We start from the raw sequence: 24,813 nt of genomic DNA on the forward strand, positions 1-24,813 counted from the left end.
AAACCGGCCATGTTAGGACTATTCTTCTTGAGGGACAAAGAACGGTTAATGCAGAATGGTATGCTAGCATTTGTTTGCCACAGGTCGTTCCTGAACTCCGTAAAGAGAACTGCAACCGCCGCATCATCCTCCATCACGACAATGCGAGTTCTCACACCGCGCACAGAACAAAAGAGTTTTTAGAGCAAGAAAACATAGAATTATTAGACCATCCGCCGTACAGCCCCGATCTAAGCCCTAATGATTTCTATACATTCCCTAAAATAAAGAATAAATTGCGTGGATAGAGATTTTCATCACCTGAAGAAGCTGTGGACGCCTACAAAACGGCCATTTTGGAGACCCCAACTTCCGAATGGAATGGTTGCTTCAATGATTGGTTCCATCGTATGGAAAAATGTGTCAAATTTCGCGGAGAATACTTCGAAAAGCAATAAATACATTTTTAAATAGTAATGTTGTGTCACTTCGTTAATTCCCGAAATTTTCAGTGCCGCCCTCGTAAGAGTAACGTACTAAGTAATTCAAATATTTTGATTCTCTTCACTACCTCATTACGGTACACGCTGAAGTTTAATTGAGCTTATAATCAAATACGTTATAACAAAAGTCCGACGTGTCAGATATTACTATCACTGAATAATTACGAAAATTGTTTGTTTAATAAATCAGATTTATCGGAAATTCATGTGAAAACATAATAATATGTTTCCAGCATTTTGTTTTTAAATCATTTGTATTATTTATAAGCAATTGAATAGAGGATTTAAAACCACGTGGCAGAACTCTGGTCGGACAAGTCTAAGTTAAATTGATTTTATTTTTTAACATAATAATAATACATACTCAAAACGCTTATGTGCGCGCAATGGTTCAAATTCAACCATAATCTTAAGAATTACATTCATACAATTTTCAGTGTAAAAATTTATTAAGTTACTGACATTTTTTTTAGATGGGTGGACGAGCTCACAGCCCACCTGGTGTTAAGGTATAATCGCTAGATTAACCGCAAAAGTAGTTGTCACGCTGTTGAGTCAGTAAGCATCCTTATAGAAGCCATAACGGAAAACCGTGAGCGCTGGTGAACATACATCACGTTACATATTTAAATGTTCATAATAACTCAATACAGATCTATCTTTGTAAGCTGGCCGTGTTGCTTAGAAGTTGATCTATGATCATTAATTATTAACATTGTATATTTTTTTCCAATTTTCTTGATCATATAGTATTGAATATTTGTTTATTAGTGTTCTGTATATGGAAGATATCCAATTAAGCGGAACCTTAGTATTTATTACTTATATTTCTGGGTTTTGTCATAGTACCATTAACTGAAGACAGGTGGCGCGCGAGTAGTTTCCCCAAAATAGTGTATTTCATAAATTCACCGATAATATAGTAACAAAGTCGCCTAGGTTTTTCTAATAAATCATTAAATAAATTTGTAGATTAACTATTCTAAAAATGTTACCAGTACATTGCAACTTTCATTTCTGTAAGCTGAAGCAATTGCTCTTTATTACCTAGTCCTCTGTTATTATCTCGATATCGATTTGTTATTAACAAATGAAATTCTTTTTTATTCATATAGGTACACCGTGTTTTAAATCAATTAAGTTATTAACACTGCAGTAAAATCGGGCCGGAAGATTAATGAGGGATGAAACGTTTTTTGCCCAACAAATCCCTCCACATAAGCCCCATAAATGTGTTCGGAGTGCTTTGAAAAGGGTACAGATAATTTGATGATCTTTGATAAGCCATTTTGATAAATGTACAAAATTCTACAAAACGTCATTTAGAAATACATTATTAAAAAAAATACAGCTAATACAATGTTGTTAAAGATTTAAGTTAATTCATTACTATTCCAGAAAAACAGTTATACAGTTTTGGAATTATTAAAAACTTTTATAAATTCGACTATTCTATAACAAAGTTTTAATTGCATAGTATTTATTATACTATTATGTCGGTTAACTATAGTTTGATTTAACATAGGATCTGAAAAGCATTAAGGTAAGTAATTAAAAGGCAATTTATAACTCCGCCGGCCGTGGCATTAGCTTGAATAAAATATGAACGTGCGAAGGCCTCGAGCGGTCCTTACATACCGGGAATGAAATACAAAATCACCAAGGTCGTGTATATATTATATTAATTAATCTAGTTAAAAATGCACTTACCGGCATTCAAAAATCCGGGCACTACGATGCAAACTCGCAACGGATGTGCACTGTTTAAAACAAAACAAAAAAATAAAAAAGCACTTTTAAAATCACAAGTCACACAGAGTTTCACTATCGGTGTTGTCAAAGACACGCATGTGCGATCACTGGTTCACGTCACTCACACTGGTGGAGCACCAGTTCTGATTTATTTCGGCGTGGAGTACACGAACGTGCGCTCGGTCGGTCGCCGCAGCTTGACTGGCTGGGGCGACATCACCGCGCGTGCCTAGCTCCCTTGCTCCCCACCCCCCTCCCTACCTCACTGTACACTGTACAGGCAAATAGAAATAAAGTACGCGCGGTAAGGATAGAACGTGGTAGAAAAAACGGATCTGGATGCCTTCAGGGCTAGTTAGCTAAACGATTCCGAGGCTCGAGGGGTTTCTTGATCTGTATGGGAAAGTTTTTTTTTCTTGTGGCAGAATAATTTCACACATGCACCATACTTAATGTAGTTTCACATATAACTTTATTTAAATTAGGACGCAAATAAACTTTAAAATTTAATTATTCATTAAGATCTTTATCCCTTTTTTACTTGCATTGGCAGGTTTGTTTATCTAGTTATTTATTATATTTCTCATGCTGATACTATCGAAATATGTGAATAATTTTGATTCGAGTTTCCTATTTTTTTAAAGTATCAGCGCGTAGCGTTTGGAACTTAGAACAATAAGTCATATTAATTTTAATAAATGATTTCTTTATATGGTAACATTCAAATTTTGTTGTAGCGTATCTGGAAAGAGAATAGGAAACTCGAGTCATTAATTATTCAAATATTTCGATAGTACCAGCATGAGAAATACAATAAATAACTAGATAAACAAACTTGTCAATGTTAGTAAAAACGCGACGAAGATTTTATTAAATAATTATATTTTAAAGTTTATTTTCGTCGAAATTTAAATAAAGTTATATGTGATCAAATAAACATAGATATATAATTAAGACATGAATGATTACTCCACGATGTCATTTCATGGCAAGAACAAAAAAGAAAACTATAACCATCAATAAAACTCACTAATAATATTGGCAAACATCCAAATAATTCCGTCAGCAAATTAATTTTAGGGCGGTCTTAGAGTTCAAACCATGAAGATATTTTGTCAATCTTCATTTTTACTTTCACGCCATTGCCCTCGATCGACCCGACACCTGTGCTCGTGACAAGATAGATTGCAATCAATAAGATTTGTTTCCTTTTCATTATGATTCTGTGAAAATGGAGGCTTACAAAGGTTGCGGAATTAAGACTTTTATAAATACGCCTAAATGTTTTATCATATGCCAAAGTGAAACTAAGTTTTAAACAATTTTATAAATCGTTTATAAGCATATCTATTGCATTTTTAAATATAATACATTCTATATATATTTTTTTAACATTAATGTTAGAATTGAATAAGTAAGTGGCTTAGTTAGAAACCTATTTTTGTCAGCGCATAGCTTAACTTCATTGTACCCTATCTATTCATAGAGGATTTAGTCTAAATTAAGATTTGAAGCTAATTATTGGTTGGAATCACGCACGAATATCAGACTAATAACAAAAGGATTTCATTATACTCAGCCTAAAACTGTATCGATTTTACCTGAACCGATTTTAGGTACAGTTATTTTGTAATAACAGTTTGAAACCGCTTTAACATTGACCTCGAAATAGGCCGAATGGCAGAACCCACGCAAGGTTATAGAAGATTGATCTTTACGACCGGAATCTTTAAGAATTAGTTTCGAGAGTCAAGGTGGGACGAAGATTCGTTCACTATTTATGTGCTAGTGCTGTGCTGAATTATACTGTCCGCCTACAAAAACCTTACGCTACGTTTTCTTGTAACTTTATCGTCTAAAAATAGACGTTTGATTTTTTTCCATCAATTATATATTTATGTAATTCATTTCTATTAAGTTTCAGTGTTTGATCATAATATCTTTCTAGAAATATTTTTTTTTTAAAGAAACAAGAAACAATCTGATACTGTAAGATTTTTCATCATTAGCATTGTTCCATTTCATTTGTGCATTTCAATAGACTAGTGGCCTCCCAGTAGTCGAGATTCGACTATAATTAATTGAAATTATAAGTTTAAACATTATTATGGTTCTATTGTCAAACACTATTATATTTCGATAATATAATCACAGTATTCGCCAAAACTGCACTATAGATCAATATTATTAAAGGCAAACAATATTAATCTATTTTCAATTCGACCAAAGACTTTAAACAATAACAAAAGTATCCCAATTGACAGTAAACAAAGAGTATATTTTTATGTATGTGTTGTGTCAAATACATGGTAGTGTGTGTAATCTTTTCTTTGTTGATTTAAAGTCTATTATGCATTATTTAAAAAAAAATAGCATTGTGCACTTCTTCTCTATATTCTCTATAAGTGTGGGAAATTTCATACTGCTCCGTCCGGTAAATTTTCGTAAAAATGAATACAAAGTTTTTGCTTTACGTATTAATATATATATATATATATATATATATATATATATATATATATATATACCTACGTATAATTTTGTCATAAATATTCGCGTATTCAATCCACTTAAAAATAATATACTTTAATTATCATGTTAGTAAATGAAGCAAACAGCAATATATGAAGATTAGGTATCGGCTATTAACGCTTTGTTTGTAAACGTTAATCCATAGTAATTGCTCAACTATAACAGGCTCTCTGCTATCGGCTAATTAGTTTTTAAGCGGTATTAACATAAAAACCGAGATCGTTTGTCACTTTGTGTTAAATTTAGAGAAGCAATTCCCAGGTAGCAATTTCCAATTTAGCGGTAGGCAGCGGCTTGGCTCTACCCTTGGCAAGCTGAAGTCCATGGGCGACGGTAACCACTCACCATCAGGTGGGCCGTATGCTCGTCTGCCTACAAGGGCAATAAAAAAAAAAGTTACTACGAAACACCATTTTTTTTAATTTATGAGGATCAACCAATGTAAAGTTTTGGGTTAATCGTCGACCAAAGCGTCCGATCCAAGTCTGGCCCGAAGCTTGGTTATTTGCTGTTTGATATGGATACGCAGAAGGGCTGCTTTGTTAGTCCTAACAAGACTTTGAGCATTTCTTCTTTATTATGAAAAACTTAAATAAATTACACTAACTTGATAGGCATCTCGCAAAAAGCACATTTTGCAGTCAAAAAAACTCAATAAACGAAATGAGTTTCGTAGCCTACGTAGCAATGCTCTACGAAAATTCGTAGCATTTCGTAGGCTCATAGCTGAACGATAAAATTGTAATACCTATTTCGCTCTAAATTTTGTTAGAGTATAGTTCTATATTTTCATTTAATAGAGGCAGAAGTAGTAAGTACTTCGAATCTCTTAGCTACCTATAAATTTATATTTCATTAGAGCACATTAAAGTTGGTTTTGCATAACATTTTGTTTGGTTTTTATCTATTGCAGACTGGCGAATCAGTTTCCGGCCCACCTGGTATTAAGTAAGCCCACAGACATCACCACATGAATGCCACCCCCGAACATGTGACATGAGGGATAATTTAATTGTAACTTGGTTCAAACTGAAACGTTGCTGGTTCGCGACAGAAATAAACAGTGTAGTGAAACCTGACTATTCGGGCTTTCAAAGCTACCAGCAGGATTAATAATAATAAATAAAGGTCGCATTTATTATTTTGGATAAACAGTATAACATTGTTTATTCTATTATTGTGGTGGCTTAGCTTTTTTTCTTTACATTTATAACCATCGTTATTGCAAATATAAACATCAAAGAAACCATAAAATTTAGCTACTGACCCTGAATTTACATATATCTCTCAAGAAAGCTATTGTTAATTTATCATAAGAATTGAAATTGACAGATTTTACGCGAAGACTCACTCCAACATAAATGATTGCTCTCACTCTGCGAAGCATTGTGCCACACGGCGTCGCATCGCGAGAGCATCGGTATCGCAGGATCCGACTGATGCATGACCACGACCACTCTGTCAATAGTGTACGAATAGGAAGAAGAAAGAACGCGCAGAGCGCGGTCCTACCAATTTTCTAGAAAATCATTTTACATTTTAGCATTATAGTTCCATAGCATTCTCCTCTTCGTTCTTCCTCCCCTTATCCCACATGATGTGGGGTCAAGGCGGCGTGTCCTATTATCATGTTTTAGGATTTGGTACTAATGTATCCACCATGAAAGAGTACCAATGTATCCATCCTGAAACAGCTCCAAATCAAACAAAGGCTTTCTTTCGTCGATTGTGCAATTCTTAATATGTTTGGACACATCATTTTTTTTAAAGCTTAGAGGGGTGGACGAGCTCACAGCCCACCTGGTGTTAAGTGGTTACTGGAGCCCATAGACATCCACAACGTAAATGCGCCACCCACCTTGAGATATAAGTTCTAGGGTCTCATGTATAGTTACAACGGCTGCCCCACCTTTCAAACCGAAACGCATTACTGCTTCACGGCAGAAATAAGCAGGATGGTGGTACCCACCCGCGCGAACTCACAAGAGGTCCTACCACCAGTAAAGTCATCCGCAATTAAAGCTCATTCGAACGATTAATGGTTCAAAGAACACTAGATCACCCACAAGGTGGACAGACTTGATTAAGTTATCTACGAAGTGTTCCCTTACTGAATGTTTTTTTTTTTTTTTTTTTTTTTTTTATTGCTTAGATGGATGGACGAGCTCACAGCCCACCTGGTGTTAAGTGGTTACTGGAGCCCATAGACATCTACAACGTAAATGCGCCACCCACCTCGAGATATAAGTTCTAAGGTCTCAGTATAGTTACAACGGCTACCCCACCCTTCGAACCGAAACGCATTACTGCTTCACGGCGGAAATAGGCGGGGTGGTGGTACCTACCCGTGCGGACTCACAAGAGGTCCTACCACCAGTGATTACGCAAATTATAATTTTGCGGGTTTGGTTTTTATTACACGATGTTATTCCTTAACCGTGGAAGTCAATCGTCAACATTTGTTGAGTACGTATTTCATTAGAAAAATTGGTACCCGCCTGCGGGATTCGAACATCGGTGCATCGCTTCAACACGAATGCACCGGACGTCTTATCCTTTAGGCCACGACGACTTCACGAATGTACACGTACCGCCACAAATAGAGAGAGATAAAGAAGCCTCACAAAAGCCGCAACCAAGCAATAAGACATACATAACGACGACCACTCCGCCAAGAGTGTACGACTGAGAAGAAGAAGAAGGATTCGGTATGAGTTTTACAACTACCCGCCAGTTTCACGTACTAGTAAATCTATTACAACATGAGAAAGGACTTTTGCTGTTTCTTCTTTTATTGTTATTTTTTTTCTTACTTCATCCTTCACATTTTATTAGTTTTTCTGTCTTTTCTTTTAATGATGTTAAAATGAGGTTATTATGAAAGTGTTTGTCACATATCATTATAATAGGCTAATGCACTAACCACTGAGGCCAAGGCGCTTAACACGCTGCGTACCACCCACTGTGATACACAAGTCTATAATTTATTTTGCGAAATGGCAGATGCCGTTATAAAGAGAAAGCAATTTTCATAAAGTAGGCATAATACGAAAATGCGTGGCAGTTTGTCAAAATTATACGGCCCGTGTGATTATAGGCAATAAAAACATATTAAACTACCTTCGTACATTAATTTATATAATGTTTGTAATTTACGCTTCTGATTACATTTTTGTTAATGATTAGGTACATTGTTTTCGCTAAAAGTCAAAAGCCGTATTCAAGAATCTCAGTCACTACGGATCTAACTTGTTTTAGAGCGTATTGCGAATCCGCATATTTTGGTGTTATGTTTCTAAAGGGTGGGATAGCCTTGCACACTACAATTTAAACTTTAAAATCATGTCATTTAGACACAGTTCACTGTGTTTTTCGCCGGAACTTCTTGGTTGTAGATTTAGCGTAGCACAGCTATTGCTAGGGTTAGTATTAGCAAATTTTCTCAAGTTGAGCCCTATGACTTCACACGTACCCATCGTGTTAAAATAGCCCCGTAACCTATCAATAGCCTAGGAGACCAAAGAAAAACCTTATATTTCTAGAGGAATAGCTGCAATTATGCTACGATATACATATATTAGGGCTAGTAATCACAAAACACAAAAAACAGAGTGTGGCTGTCCATTGGGAACAGTAAAAAGATTCGATTTTGCCGTCTAAATTAAACTCCGTTTAAATGCTTGCTAGCAACTATTTAAAGAGGGAACAGGACTATTAATTTTACTGCTAAGTAGACTAAAATAAAATCCAATTTTATGCGAAGTCTATTAAAAACACTGACAAAAGAGGAAAAAATTTTTGTAATGGGAAACGTGAGAATAAATAACCATTAGACTAGAGCTAAACTATTTTAAGCTGCCTTCGATAATCTGGTAATTAAATACGAACAAACTATGAAATCCAATATTGTTGAAAACGGGGCAGGATTCAATATTGAAAGTTCGAAATGAGTACCTCCATGGATAGTTTTGTTGAGGATTTGCTGTGCGACGTAGCGTAGGCGTCTGACATCATGGTTCAGGCTATTTTAGTCACAATGATGTGCTTAAAAGCTATGACAGACGATAATCTTATATTTTCTCTTCATTATATACGAATGGTAATATTTGTGTATAATGTATGTCTATGGGCTTAAAAATCCTAATATCTGGTGTAACTTAAACTTGTCCATCTTCTAATCTAATTGATTCACAGCAGTGCACAATTTTTCTTTCTTTTCATAGAGGTTCAAATTAGATTGCTAGGGCAGTGAGTGTCGTGTCTTATTCCAGTGAAATTTTGGCTGAGCCTCTAGTGTCAAGCATTACCATCGACACCATCAAATAGACTAAAAAGAATATCTTTTTCGGGATGTATAGCGATGTATGTTAGTAGAGCGTGTTGTGTGTCTGCACATGTAGGTACCATCACCCTCTTATTGTCGTGAAGCAGTAATGCGTTTCTATTTTAAGGGTGTTGCTGCCGTTGTACTATAAAATTGAGATTCAGAACTATGTTTCAAGGTGGGTGATGCCATTTACGTTGATGACGTCTATGGACTCCCTTAACCGTTTATTTTATTTATTGCTGAGATGGGTGGACGAGCTCCCAGCCCACCTGGTGTTCAGTGGTTACCGGAGCCCATAGACATTTACAACATAAATGCGTCACCCACCTTGAGATATGAGTTCTAAGGTCTCAGTATAGTTACAACGACTGCCCCGCCCTTCAAACCGAAACGCATTACTGCTTCACGGCAGAAATAGGCGGGGTGGTGGTACCTACACGTGCAGACTCACAAGCGGTCCTTCCACCAGTAATATACCACCAGATATAGTGTCATTCTGAAATACCTTGATGCAAATGTCGTACACAACATTTCTGTGATCCGATATAAAACGGCTAGACATGCTCGTAATAAAAGTGGCGATTCGTCTTCATCCAACTTAGGCCAACACTATTGATCGTTCAACAGAACTATATCAAGACTTCACTAACATTTATTACTCTAGCGCCTGACTAACTTGTAGAAAGTTGTTTGTCACCATCGGGAACTGGAGAGCAAAGCTCGCGCTGCTTGGATGAACCTTAGACATGAAACTACAACAGAGGATAAGTTCTATTTTAATGACAATTTATTCGCTTTTTACTTTTACAGGAACTAAATTATTATTATTTTGAAATTATACTTCTTTAGGCACGTTATGTTAGGCATGTTATGGTGATGAGAGTGAAATTTTACGATGCGCGCGCACCGTGACACAAAATTAACAGAATGAAGTTGCCCACTAAATCGCTCATTACAATACGACCGACGTAACATGGCGAGTCTGAATATAGCCGCAGGTAAACTTTCGCGCATGTACACTCGTAAAAAAAGTGTTATTAGCATTCATTTTTTAGTAATATAAATGACAAAATTATTATTTAATATAATTCATATTAAATATTATTAAATTATTAACGTTAAATATTTATTATTAATTATTTAATATTAAAAAAAAAAGAAATAAATTAATAAAAATAAAGTATAACTTCTCACGCGCGTACACACACCTTTTTTTATTTCACTACATATATAGTAAACAATATCTATCCTATTATTAATACTATAGAGCTTATTATGGGATGATAAGTATGTAGACTAGAGTGTAGTAGAGTATGCTTTATTATATACTAATACACAATTAAAATAGATGAAAAATTTTAAATACACTCTTTATATGTTTGTATCTGCAATGCGCATGTCGCTATGAGCGATTCCAGACAAGAATCATCTGAGGAAGTAAATCTATATCTATATCTACTTACTATTGTAAATAAGCTGCGATGTACGAAAAAGCACATATTTAGAAATAAACATAAATAAAGTAAGTATTATTTAAAAATTTGTCTATAGACAGTTGTCTTATATTCTTTTTAATGGAGGCACCATTAAGACGAAGAAACAACGTATACGTTATCTTTATTTAAATGTCTAATGAGCTTGATAAAATTCATACGAATTACTAGTTTATATTTCAGAAAATATAGTTTCACTTCGTCTGTTAAAAACATTCAACAATTTCAAACCCTACACTGTTTATTTAATCACAAAAATAATGCTCTGAATACAATTTCTTAACATTAATTTAGCATTTTGATCATACCTTATCATTGACTAAGAGAACAAAATGCGGGGGTACATTCATCAAAAACATGAAAACCGTTTGAAATTTAATCTTGTAAGAAAAAGCTTTGTGTAGCTTCCATTCTCGTTCTGAACGTATCCATTGCGTCACGCTTTATTCATCAAACATAATACCCACTATAATTTCTTCAATGACACGAAAATGTGACGTCCAAGTCGATTCTGCTATCACAATGTCCTTAATGGCTTCACTGAGTCACGTATAACAAAGCTGAGCCGTAATTTTATAGTTAATCTGAACATAAGTTGAGGCTGCCCTTGGAAGGTATCGATTTACACAAGTTTTTCGGTTACGGTTAACTACACAAACTACATTAACAGTTACTGGGGTACTTTAGTTAACGTGCCTTCCTATTTGACGTTTATTTAATACTAGCTGACCCGGCAGACTTCGTAGTGCCTCAATCGTGAAATAAAAGACAAATAAACTTAAAACAAACAAAAGGAATCCGTTTGACGGGGACACATCAAAACGAAAAACAAAATTGTTATTTTTATTTAATTCCGAGCATTTTCATATTTATCTACCTTTTAAACCTTCTCTGGACTTTCACAAATAATTCAAGACCAAAATTAGCCAAATCGGTCCAGCCGTTCTCGAGTTTTAGCGAGACTAACGAACAGCAATTCATTTTTATATATAAAAATATAGATACACATATAGATTCGCCAAAGACAAAAGAAATTGCCGTCGAAGTTGCTAAACATCTTACCGGCTATGCGCAGTAGCCATCATCCAAGGAACATAAATGTATTTTTTCACGTTCTCTTGTTTGAAACACAGATCAACGTTTTTAATTGATCTTCATGAAACTGTTTTCAGTTTGTCTATTTTATAGAGTTTTATTTTTATAGTAATCGTTAGCTTCTATGATAATAATGATTTATCTTCAGTAGAAACAGTAATGACAATTTTAATTTCCAATTTAATGTACTTCTCTGCTCTGAGTGCTCTGAGGAATTGTTCGAGATGATATCGGCATCTCGTTTTTACCATGGCACCGTTCGCCACCGGTGTAGATTTCATCCATACCTGGAGCCACTGCGGTCATCCACAGTGCGTTTCCAGGGGTCTTTTTTGCCTCGTACAATCCGGCTATGTAATGAGCTCCCCTTACACGGTGTTTCCCGAGCGCTATGACATGTCCTTCTTCAAACGAGGCTTGTGGAGAGTATTAAGTGGTAGGCAGCGGCTTGGCTCTGCCCCTGGCATTTCTGAATTCCATAGGCGACGGTAACCACTCACCATCAGGTGGGCAGTGTGCTCGTCTGCCTACAAGAGCAATAAAAAAAAGAGAATTCTGATATTGCCTTCAGCTTCAATTAAATATAAGGCATGCATCAAGAATCGCACGCTAGTAGTTCCAAAGTCCCAGCCTTATCGAGAAATAGCAATTTGTCTAATCGACACCCATAACCCGGATCGCATTTGGGACGGATACTTTGTCATTCTAACGAAAGACAAACAAAGCGCGTAAAGGGATGTAAAGCAAGATTGATGTTTCCACAAAGGGATTTTAAAGTTCTTGATCGCGACACTTCGTTGGGTGACCCAAGGCTTTGTCTAAAGCGTTTTGGGGTCATAAGAATTCTGTTAACTAGAGATTTATTTTATATTTTAATTTTATGAAAATTAGTTTTCACAACCATGCGTTTATTTATTTCAACATGTATTTTCCTTGTCAAATAAACTGACTCAAGATATTGGTAATCCGTTCGGCGTGCAAAGAAACGAAATGTTATTTTTGTTTTTAATGTTATGCAATAAAATAATATTTATTGTAAATGAGGGTAGTTAGCACACATTTTAAATAATGATAAATAACACTGCCGTAGCCCGTAGCGCTATCTAGTAATAATAAGATGGTCAGATCTAGTAAAGGGAGCGGTTGGCGGTATTCTATATCATGAGGTCCATGCAACCCACGATCGAACACTGGAGGAACGTCACATGTGATCGTGATCCTCAGCAGTGAGGGAACGATGAAGAAGCCCGTAGCGCGAAACGTCAGAAATCTTAAGTGCCAAAATCAACGCGATATAAATAGTAAAGGTATCTTTAAGTAGAGTTATTTTATTTGAGACCTTACAGCACATTTTAAGAAGGTTTAAATAGCAATGCGCTTCACGAGCAATCACCACTTCTACCGGTTTGTGGTGAGCCTGGTACACTCATGCAAACAACCGCCAACTGCCGACTTAGTTGCTCCATCGCATGGGCAAACTTCCATCAAGTAACATCTGCCCACAGCAATAATACCGAATGACGACCACAACCGCTCTGACAAGAGTGATACGACAAAGGAAGAAAAATATCAATGATTAAAGGAATTCTCTACGTTAGTTTTTTATAGAAAAAAAAAAACCGACACTTTGCTAGTTTTTAAAGGAAACATCTTATAACTTAAATTGATTATCTCTGGCTAGGTAACTAAACGTGTTGCTTATGATATTACCTGTAAAGTCCAGATATTTCTTTTTTGCACAATATTTACACTTAAAAATGAATTGGTTCGTTAAAACACTAATTGAATTAGAAATATCCAGTCATGCGGCAAAAAACTGTTCTCTTTTTAAGAATCATGTTTTATTTAATAAAGCATACCACAATCTGCGGAAATGAATGCAAAACAAAACGCGAATGAAAAATGGCGTCCTAAGGCGCCGCGGAACAAAGATGCAAGCTGAATTGTATGCGAAGTCACATTGTGTTAGATATTTCAGGTGGAAAATTACTATTGCATGTTTTGTTAGTTTTCATTTGGAATATATTTCGAGGTCAGGCATATAGCGTTTGTTACAAATCCAAATAGGATTTGTATCATTTTGGAAACGTTACTCAATGTGTTTTTCGTTGAAGCAAAGCAACAAAATTAAGTGCCACGGTCAAACTTCAAGGATACGAAAATTTCCTCAATTTATTTGTATTTAATTCCAAAGACGCGCAATTCATACTTCCGCCCCAAGTAAAATTGGCTTCATATTACAATAAATTAATGTTTTCGCGATTTAGGTACCCCGTTGCGTCAATCATTAAATTTATTATCATTATATCGCTGCGTTGACTTTTCTGGAAGCTTGGTTTATTTAAATGTAGTATTCCAAACCAAAACCATATTGCAATCTCATTCGTGACGCCATATGTTCAAAATCATGGTTTTTAGATTTTTTAAAATTCAATAACCGCTTTGAGCAATTTGCTCACGTGTGCTCAGGGTCAGAAACCATGTTCACCGTGAATGATAATTGGAAATATGTTCACTATCCATCGCGATGTTCTTTCTGTTTAAGCCGTCCCACTCGACTAAAACTATACGACATAGATATAATAATATATTTTATTTGGGTAGATGGGTGAACGAACTGGGCCCGTCTGGTGGTAAAAGGCTAGGTACCAGACCTAGAAACATTGAGACTTGTTTCAAATGAATAGTAAAATAAAATCTTCCTTTTCATTAAAAAATTCGTGACACACTTTCGTAATCGGAACGCTTAACCTCGAAAGTCTCTTTATGCTGAATTTTCACGTTCAAATAGCGGAATTAGACTCAATGACATTGTACGAGCCATTGTCCAAATCATTTTTCACGAAGCCCTTTTGAAACCTAATGGAACTAGTTGATTATTGAGGAAGAAAATACGAGCATTTGTAAACGTAATTAATGGTAACCTGAATTGATTCGAACGCTAAGCATTCTTTAACCAAAAAATTCTTACACATGATAAAATTTATTTATTTATTAACATTGACTTTTGGAAATTTTTGATTTTGATTTAAATGCCATCCTACATAAAACCTATGGACCTTCTTACTAATAGACAGTAACCAAAGACCGATATAATGTATTGTACTGGTCAGAACATAATGGGAGCTTAGATCGTATGCTCGTACCTTGCATTTAAGAAGCAAATCATCAGATTGCTCGACATTAAATATGCAAGATAAGCCCTCGTATAATATATGGCTGCGCAAGGACAACTTTTGAGGTTTGTTTTAATCCCAGTATCGATGTATCTTATAATAATAGTATCAACATCATCTGCCAATGGGTAGCCATTGCTGGGAATAGGCTTCCCCAAGGTTAACCATAATGACAGGTCCAACGCTACTCGCATCCAATGCATACCCGCAATCTTAGGTAGGGCGTTTGTCCACCTCATGGGAAATTTACCTAGACTGTATCCAGTCCAATGCGCAATTGCCATTCGAGAACTTTTTGGCTCCAGCGTTTATCTATTGTTGCTCATTGTCACTTCGATGCCGTAATAGTATCCTTTATTGTGGTTCTCCTGTGAATCTCCTCATTCCGGATTATAATTTTTATCATGTTCATTACAAGTTGTTGTAAACTTTTGTTGTTATCTACATTATAAATACTTTCTCTTCTTTTTCCCCTTATCTCACTCTAAGCGGGGTCGATGCAACATGTCCTCTTATCATGCTGCACAGGGTTTTAGGACTCACAGGGATAAACTCTTTCGGTTTCTTCTTTCGGTGTTTCTTTTACTTCATCCGTTTCTGGTCCTATGATTTGAATTCTTTATAATACTATAAACATTTAAACTTATATCTAGATTTTCAAATATCAAAAGATCAAATTATCACATATTTTGTTTTTCTGTATTTTCAAAATAAGGTAAAAATTACATTACAAAGACTATTATTAGATTTCAAACAGCATAGAGATATTCATTCAAAATTTTTATTTTATTTTAATGAGGACCCGATATTTCGTTGTTATTGAAATATCGGGATTCATTAAAACTAAAAATCGTCGTAAACTATATGTGTATGATAACAATAACAGTGTTTATGGTGCTCATTACAGTTCAGTAAATAATGGCCTCATGTGACTTATGTGCATACATCCTGGAATTGTTTATTACCACAAACAAGAGTATTAACCTGCAGATTCACCTGTCGATAAGTTTTATTACGTGTTTGCATCGTCAGAGAGATTTAAGCTATTACTGTACATGTCAATGCACGTGGGTTGATACTGATATTAATAAATTCTGTTAACAATAGTACAACAGTCAAGGACCGCCGACTTAGAGGGGCTTCTCAACATACGTTAACTTGTAATAGTTTCCCAGAATTATTGATGTATAGAACAACTTTAACCAACCTTCCGTATACTGTAATGTAGAAATAAATTTATTGGGAATCTGAGACATACTTTTAGAGCATCATATTACAATGAATTTGCTATAATTGTGGTCAAATATTTTTTTCATTTCAGATGCAATCCTTAAATTTCGATTATTTATTTATCTTCATCGCTCCGACTTGAGATTGAATTATAGATTTAAGAAAGTGCAGACAAAACTGGGGCAAAATCACTCATATTCCTATCACCGTAAAGAAACTGACTTCTGATATACATCAAACTCTAATACCGTTATAAATTCCAGGATCAATAACTTTGACTAACTAGAAGAGCATTTTTTATTTATTTATTTAAGCCTTTTATTCCATGCAATTAATTTTTTTTTTTTTTTTTTTGTACATTTAGTTTTTATAATATATGTATGGACCCCTCTCAGGTAAAGGCCTCCTCCAAAGATTTCCACTCTGCTTTGTCTCTGGCGACATAAATCCAGTGTGGTCCAGCAACCTTTCTAATATCATCCTCCCAACGCGTGTACGGTCTACCGACGCGCCGCTTGCCCTGTGGACCGTCCCATGCAGTTACTTTCGATGTCCATCTCCCATCCCCGAGTCGTGCTACGTGGCCAGCCCACTTAAACTTCAGTCTTTGAGCATATTTGAGAGCGTCCACTGTTTTGGTTATGCTTCTTATCTTTGTATGACGCACTCTGTGTGTCTTTTTTATGTTGAGCATGCTGCGTTCCATTCCCCTCTGGCACGTTGTTAATTTATTTTTAATGTTACGCGTAAATTTCCACGTCTGGCAACCGTATGTAAGACACGGCAATATACAAGTGTCCATAATTTTCTTTTTCACTTCTGTTGGCATGTTACTTTTCATTACTTCTCTGTAACTCCAGAACTTATTCCACGTAATTCTTGTTCTGCGCTCCACCTCTAGTTCATTGCTATTGTTGTCCAGTGCTATCTGCTTTCCTAAGTAGATATATTGTTCCACGTACAGTATTGGTTTGTGTTCTAGTGAGATGGTTCTTCTACAACTGTTTGTCATGATGTTTGTTTTTTTCAGATTAATTTCTAATCCGACTTGTCTGCTAGCTTCGTGTAATGACTGTATCATGCGCTCTAAGTTACCACCGGTTTCAGATAGCAGTACTAAGTCATCTGCGAACCTTAGATGACTTAGGCAGTCACCTTTGATATACAAGCCATAGTTTTTCCAGTCTAATTGATTTATGATTGATTCCAATACTGCAATAAATAGTTTTGGAGACAATGGATCCCCTTGTCTCACTCCTCTATTGATGTTAAAATCATATTCCTATCACCGTAAAGAAACTGACTTCTGATATACATCAAACTCTAATACCGTTATAAATTCCAGGATCAATAACTTTGACTAACTAGAAGAGCATTACAGCAAGAGAATTATAATAATTACTCAACTTAAAGGGACTGTATACATAAGTAAGACACCTACCTACATACAGTTACATGTGATCCGAAACATCTGTGTCATTTCCTCAATAACCAGCCAGTGCAGTCTATGAGCGTTAAATTATATGCTGTATATGTTACATAGGAGGAGCGGAAAGCAATTGATAACTCTGGACACCAGAGGCGTGTCGATAATCACGATTTTATCTTTTCAAGATTTTGTTGGTTCAATTAAAATAATATCGACTGTCCCTACGTACAGTATCGAAACTGAAAATTTGCGATTTTTTTTTATGGCACTAAAATACTTCTTTTTATGTATGTTTTCACACAAAAAAGAGAAAAAGCTATAAAATACATATTAAACCATGTTTTCAATGAGTATAATATCGATACTTAACAAATCATTCAGCGTAAAAAATCGAATGTTTAATTTCGGTACTATACGCGGATACAAGAAGCGTGCGTGCAGGACGAAACTACCGCTTTCGTTGCTATACGCGGTGACCCGCGCGCCCGCGCGTTCCGACGCAATTTTGAAGTAATGTGGTTCTAACGGAAAACTGATAAGTATATTAACAGATTTATTAATTCCGAGTGCATGATGTTTATTTTTTCCTTGTTTTTAATCTGATTTCCTTAACAATATTCTGTTATTAATTAAGTTTACCTCAAAAACAATGTTTTTTAAAGTAAATGTCGTTCACCCGAAGTGTACTATCGAAAGTCCCAAATTCGATTTTGTACGTCGATTAACATTTTTTTTGAAGTATCGAAAGTGACAGTTTCGATATTATTCGCTGATGTTTCATTTCCTTGTGTAATCGAATCTGGTACATTCATTATTATACGTGGGTACATTAGTCAATGAGCCTATCGAAAATACCACTTTCGATGATTTCATTCGGAATTATATATTTTTTATTTTTAAATTCGATATACCTACTATAGAATACTTCTTTTCTTAAAATCAATTTCTATGTTTTATTAATTTATGTTACAATATATCAACAGAACTATATTTTTTACAAATCAATTTCTGTTTTATTAACTTATTTGATACATGGACACTATTATAGTTTCTCCTAATGTGGCCATACCTAGTGTCGCGTCACTTATAACTGAATCGAACTGAACTGAATGTGAATCTCCACTTATAACCTTGTTGGAAGGTGACTCGTCATCTAGTTTTTTTTATTTTTTTTATTGCTTAGACGGGTGGACGAGCTCACAGCCCACCTGGTGTTAAGTGGTTACTGGAACCCATATTCATTAACGACGTAAATGCGCCACCCACCTTGAAATATAAGTTCTAAGGTCTCAAGTATAGTTACAACGGCTGCCCCACCCTTCAAACCGAAACGCATTACTGCTTCACGGCAGAAATAGGCAGGGTGGTGGTACCTACCCGCGCGGACTCACAAGAGGTCCTTCCACCAGTAATTACGCAAATTATAATTTTATCTGGCAAAAGAATATAAAATCGATATTACTCATCGCTTTTTAGAGCAAGGGCACACGCAGAACGAAGGAGATAGCGTACACGCTCATAAAGAGCGAAAGAAAGAAAGAAAAAGAATTTGAAATAAAGCAGGAATACATTTGAAGAAGACTGACGATTCAGACTAAATACAATATTACAGTTATAATCTGTTATGTTACCTGCTTTAGTTTAATTTTACGACGTCCCTTTTTAAAACTTCCCTTTGTTCAGTATTTAAAATTTTTATGATTACTTATAGAAGAAATTATAAGAAATATTTATTTTAATAAGAATACTAAATCATTATTAGTATTACTCTAAGAAATCCGAATGTTATTGGATTTTAAGTTAATTTAAAGCTTTTATTTTGTTTAGTTTTTACTTTGTAGAATTATATAATAATATGTTTATACTTATTCTGGCCATAAATACTATTACAATCAAAAATAAACAAAACATTACATTTGAATTTGGAATCTGTCATTTATATATGATTGCTCATTGAGTTTTCTCATTTTGGCGCCAATACATTGTACAATATTTTGCGATATTAAAATGGAGTGAGGTGATAAAGAGAACCGAATCGCTGTGATTGCATTACACAAAGCAGGTATGGAGCCAAATGCAAATTTTAAAACTCTCCATACGCTTGGTATTAGTAAAATGTTTGTGTACCGGGCTATTAATAGGTGCAATGACACCTCCTCTGTTTGTGACAGAAAAAGATCTGGCCGTCCACGTAGTGCTCGTACGAAAAAGGTGGTCAAAGCAGTAAGGGAAAGAATTCGAAGAAATCCTGTCCGAAAGCAAAATATTTTATCTCGGGAGATGAAGATAGCACCTAGAACCATGTCGCGTATTTTAAAAGATGACTTAGGACTTGCAGCCTATAAGAAACGTACTGGTCATTTCTTAACTGATAATTTAAAAGAGAATAGGGTGGTAAAATCGAAACAACTACTGAAGCGGTATGCAAAGGGGTCCTCCCTTTAGATAGATAGAAAATTTTTGTTTACGGATGAGAATTTTTTTACAATTGAGCAATATTTTAACAAACAAAATGACCGTATTTATGCTCAAAGCTCTGAGGAAGCTTCCCAATTAGTCGACAGAGTGCAACGTGGGCACTATCCGACTTCAGTGATGGTTTGGTGGGGTATTAGCTATGAAGGAGTGACTGAGCCATACTTTTGTGAAAAAGGTATCAAAACATCGGCACAAGTGTATCAAGATATCATTCTTGAGAAGGTAGTGAAGCCCCTGAACAACACCATGTTCAATAATCAAGAATGGTCCTTACAGCAAGACTAGGCGCCAGGTCATAAAGCTCGGTCTACGCAGTCTTGGTTGGAAACGAACGTTTCGGACTTCATCAGAGCTGAAGACTGGCCGTCGTCTAGTCCCGATCTTAATCCGCTGGATTATGATTTATGGTCAGTTTTAGAGAGTACAGCTTGCTCTAAACGCCATGATAATTTGGAGTCCCTTAAACAATCCGTACGATTGGCAGTGAAAAATTTTCCCATGGAAAGAGTACGTGCTTCTATTGATAACTGGCCTCAACGTTTAAAGGACTGTATTGCAGCCAATGGAGACCACTTCAAATAAGCTTTTTATACTTTAAATTGTTTTACATTTATGTATTAAACTAACACACTGTAAAAGTAATAAATGTTATTTGCAATAGATTTCTTTTTTATTTTTAATTGTAACAGTATTTATGGCCAGACTAAGTATTTTATTCAAAGAAGTTTGTTATTTCTACGTTTTATTTTTAACTAACTGAAGAATAAAAGCGTGTTTCATTCAGGCCAAGTATCGAAACGTATAAAATACTTTGACGTACTGTATCGAAAGTGACACTTCCGATAATTTCTTAATTTAAATGTACAACGTAAAATATCGAAAGAGTCACATTCGATAATTTTGATAAAATAGTTCCCAAGTAAATAATCGAAACGGGCCGTTTCGATTGTTCACACTAATTGATTAACGTAGTAAAGTATCGAAACTAACATTTCTCAAAAACTATGAAGAATTTGGGATAAAATGACATATACATTTAATTTCCAGTAAAAGTTTCCCATATATCTGAAATTATTTGCAGATAGGCCAATAAATGACAATTTGGTACACAAAATTAACTTCAAAGTGCTCTCCTGTAAAGGACCGTTTTTCAATTTCGATATTATACGTAGGGACAGTCGATATAATCTATGCGACCATTTTATGAAACTCATTCATCATTATCCTGCCCTTCTCCCAGTCACCTGGGTCGGCGCAACATGTTTTCTCCTTCCATACTCTTCTATCATATACCATTTCTTCGCTCACTCCCCTCTTACCCATATCGTCTTTCACGCAATCCATCCATCTCTTCTGAAACTCATTATCGGTATGAAAATTTTATATTATTACTAGCTGACCCGGCAAACGTTGTTTTGCCATATATGCGCCATCTATTGATTACTTACTCAACCCAGTCGAAAGGTATCGACATCTGTTAGAATCATTTGGAGTTAACAGATAATTGTGACTGTCAAATAACAACAGACAAATAATTAGCAATAAATTAAAATTGCGACTATAATTTGAGATTTAAACTATCCTATCTCTCAAGTTGGATCGAACTGCATATGGTGTGCGAATTTTATTATAATCGGTTAAGTGGTTTAGGAGTCCATTGAGGACAAACATTGTGACACGAGATTTATATATATTAAGATTTAGTGAATTCACTCCGACTGCTTTTGATACTGAGAATTCACGCTGCACTTTTACAGTACGATAACTCGTTTTTACCTTCATTTTTTTATTGCGTTTGTAGGCAAACTAGCATACGATCCGCCTGGTGGTAAGTGGTTACCGTCACTCATGGACGTTACCAATGACAAAAGCCAAGCCAAGTCGGCGCCTACCATACATATCCGGACGAGGCGTGGTCTACGCGGTATTAATAGTTGCTGGAGTTTTTCGAGATCTTAACATATATGACGCCTACATTGAGGCATGAAGTCAAAGGATGGGAACTTGGGATGTTAATGCTTAATACTGCTAAATTTGCAACCAAAACCCAAGCGCAGTTGGAAAATTGATATAATTTTTCAATCGCCACTGTAGAAAGTATGATATTTTTAAATATTTTTCGCACCGGCATTGATTTCACCATCTATGGTGATCTCCGAGTAGCCGAAGTAGTATAAGATGGCGTCATGGTGTCCTCACTATGACACCATGAAAGCTCACGTCCTTACGGATCCATCAGATCCAATAACTCTTGCATTAGATACCTTCAGCTCTAACACTAGGAGTAGGCTGAGGAACCCCAGTAACCGTACTCGTCGAACTCGACAAAGAGGTCGACGTGCAACCTAACCCATGTATCAGCCCGCTGAGTTTCTCGCCGGATCTTCTCAGTGGGTCGCGATTCTGATCCGGTAGTAGATTCATTCGCGAAGCAATTGCTCTTGAGTTGTTAGGTTTCCTTCGGAGGCGCTCGAGCAACTGTTAGCAAATCCCACTCCTCCTGGCTGAGCCTTGCTCGCCCACCTGCCCTGGTGAAGCTGGAAAGGCCTCCGGGCCACCAGTAATCTTTCAATCATAAAAATACCATGAAAGTTATAGGTGAAGGTAGCCACGACCTTCAGACACGACAAGCACGATTGGAGAAGGGGTAGGCAGACGGTTTTATTCAGCCACTTTAGGGTCTGCTCCAAATTTCGAAACACAGCATAATTACCAATTATCTTAATGGCTACACTACGAACTGCTTTACTTTACGCTCTCTTTATTATCACGGAATCCCTTGTAAAATTTCCAAGTATAAAAATAACCGAATATTTCAAGTGAATCATTGAGACGGACCAACTTTGTTATGATTTCTATTCTAAAATCATTTATACCTTGAGATAAGAGTTCTAAGGTATAGTTAGTTACAACGGCTGCCCCCTTCAAACCGAAACGCATTACTGTTTCACGGCAGAAATAGGCAGGGTGGTGGTACCCGTGCGGACTCACAAGAGCTCCTACCACCAGTAATTACGCAAATTATAATTTTGCGAGTTTTGATGTTTATTACAGGACGTTATTCTTTCACCGTGGAAGTCAATCGTGAACATATTTTGTTAAGTACGTATTCATTAAAAAAATTGGTACCCGCCGGCGGGATTCGAACACCGTTGCATCGCATCAGAAGATACGAATGCACCGGACGCCTTATCCTTTAGGCCACGACGACTTTTACTCAAGTAAACTAATAAAATTACTTTTTAACTGTAACAGTAACAAGTATTTTGTTGAAAACATTTCCGATATTACGGATCGGAAACCACAGTCTAACGCTTCCTGGACAGGCCACCAATCTATCACTCCGAGGCCGTTTCAAATCCGCATTTGACACAGAAATCTCTCCCTTACCGACGTTACGTAACAGGTCGCAAACCGCTAGGAAGGCGTAATAATACGAAAGCCACGTTCAACCGATACAAGCAAGCGGAAATTAACAGCTCTTAGCTCGAGCCTAACTGTAGCGTAGGAACTGTAATGAACCTACCGGATTTGCGGGCCGTATGAATTTTATATTCCCATAAAACTCTTGTTTCAATGCAAAACATTGCTGCGGTAATGTCGAAAGTTGTTTTTTTTGTTGTTAAAAAAATTATAGTGCGCTTTAATTGAAATTATTACAATTATTGAAATTATTGTAATTTCAATAATTATATAATGTATTGTAATAATTATTGAAATTATTACAATTTAATAATATTATTATGAATAACAATAGCAGGGAACAAATCACGCACGGTCATCTTACACCAAAATAGGATTGCCTGTGTTATTGGTACCAGAGACCAATAGACCATTCATCTTATATAAAACTTCAATATATGCAACTATAGAAAATAAACACCCAGTGACAGAGCAAACAACCCTGTTCATCACACGAATATTATCCGAATCAAACCCGCGACTCTCGGCGCAACAGACAGGAGAGCTAGCTACTGCTCCACCGAGACAGTCCACCAATATTAATATTACAAATTAAAATTTGTTGAGTACTTACTAATTTTATTGTTACAAAACAACGAAATTGTGTCCTTGTGGTAGAGGTGTCACTCACTGGTGTTACTGGTGGTATTACTGGTGGTAGTACCTCTTATGAGTCCGCACAGGTAGGTACCACCACCCCGCCTATTTTTGACGTAAAGTAGTAATGCCTTTCGGTTTGAAGGGTGGGACAGCCGTTGTAACTATACTGATACCTTAGAACTTATATCTCAAGGCGGGTGGCGCATTTACGTTGTCGATGTCTATGGGCCAGTAACCACTTAACACCAGGTGGGCTGTAAGCTCGTTCACCCATCTAAGCAATAAAAAAATATACTTAAAAAAGCATTAGCTTCCAGTCATATTAATTTAATAAAATACTGGATATTAATACACAAAATGTGAACACAACATCTATTAGTAGGAGGAATAGATTAATTCCGCCTATAATTTTCCTGGCGTTGAGCGTAGAACTTAATTATAACTGCAATTACTGTAGCGAGTAATTTACACTTGAACGAGGTGTCGATTGCACATCTGGCATCTTCATGTTCGAGGCAGAAGTGAAAAATGATAAGTGAATAATACTATCAAGAAATTTATTAATGTACATAATATATCTTGAACTAATAATGAATTCACTTTAATTGCTTCATTTAAATAGTAATAATATTTACATGCTGACAACTGTTATACCAGTAAGTATCTATCTTCAATTGGGAAGAGAAAAAAATATTTTAATTGTATAAGGTTTTCAGAGCACTGTCCTTAGTATTGTTATATTTAAGTATGACGGGGG

At 35.9% G+C, this 24,813-nt stretch overlaps 2 protein-coding genes across 3 annotated transcripts in view; both read right to left on the minus strand.

Annotated features, from left to right (window-relative positions):
* Positions 1 to 2,437, minus strand: part of LOC101743788 (tyrosine-protein phosphatase Lar-like) — a 99,416-nt gene extending 96,979 nt beyond the window's left edge. For both annotated transcript variants that reach the window (XM_004928053.5, XM_021349128.3), the window contains exon 1: positions 2,193 to 2,437. The gene's annotated coding sequence lies outside the window, so the exon portion shown is untranslated. The remainder of the gene's footprint in view (positions 1 to 2,192) is intronic.
* LOC134199939 (uncharacterized protein K02A2.6-like) overlaps positions 1 to 24,813 on the minus strand; it is a 933,609-nt gene that overhangs the window by 417,538 nt on the left and 491,258 nt on the right. The window lies entirely within an intron of this gene.

This window comes from Bombyx mori, chromosome 13, assembly GCF_030269925.1.
Source record: "Bombyx mori chromosome 13, ASM3026992v2".
In the NCBI taxonomy this organism is placed as follows: domain Eukaryota; kingdom Metazoa; phylum Arthropoda; class Insecta; order Lepidoptera; family Bombycidae; genus Bombyx; species Bombyx mori.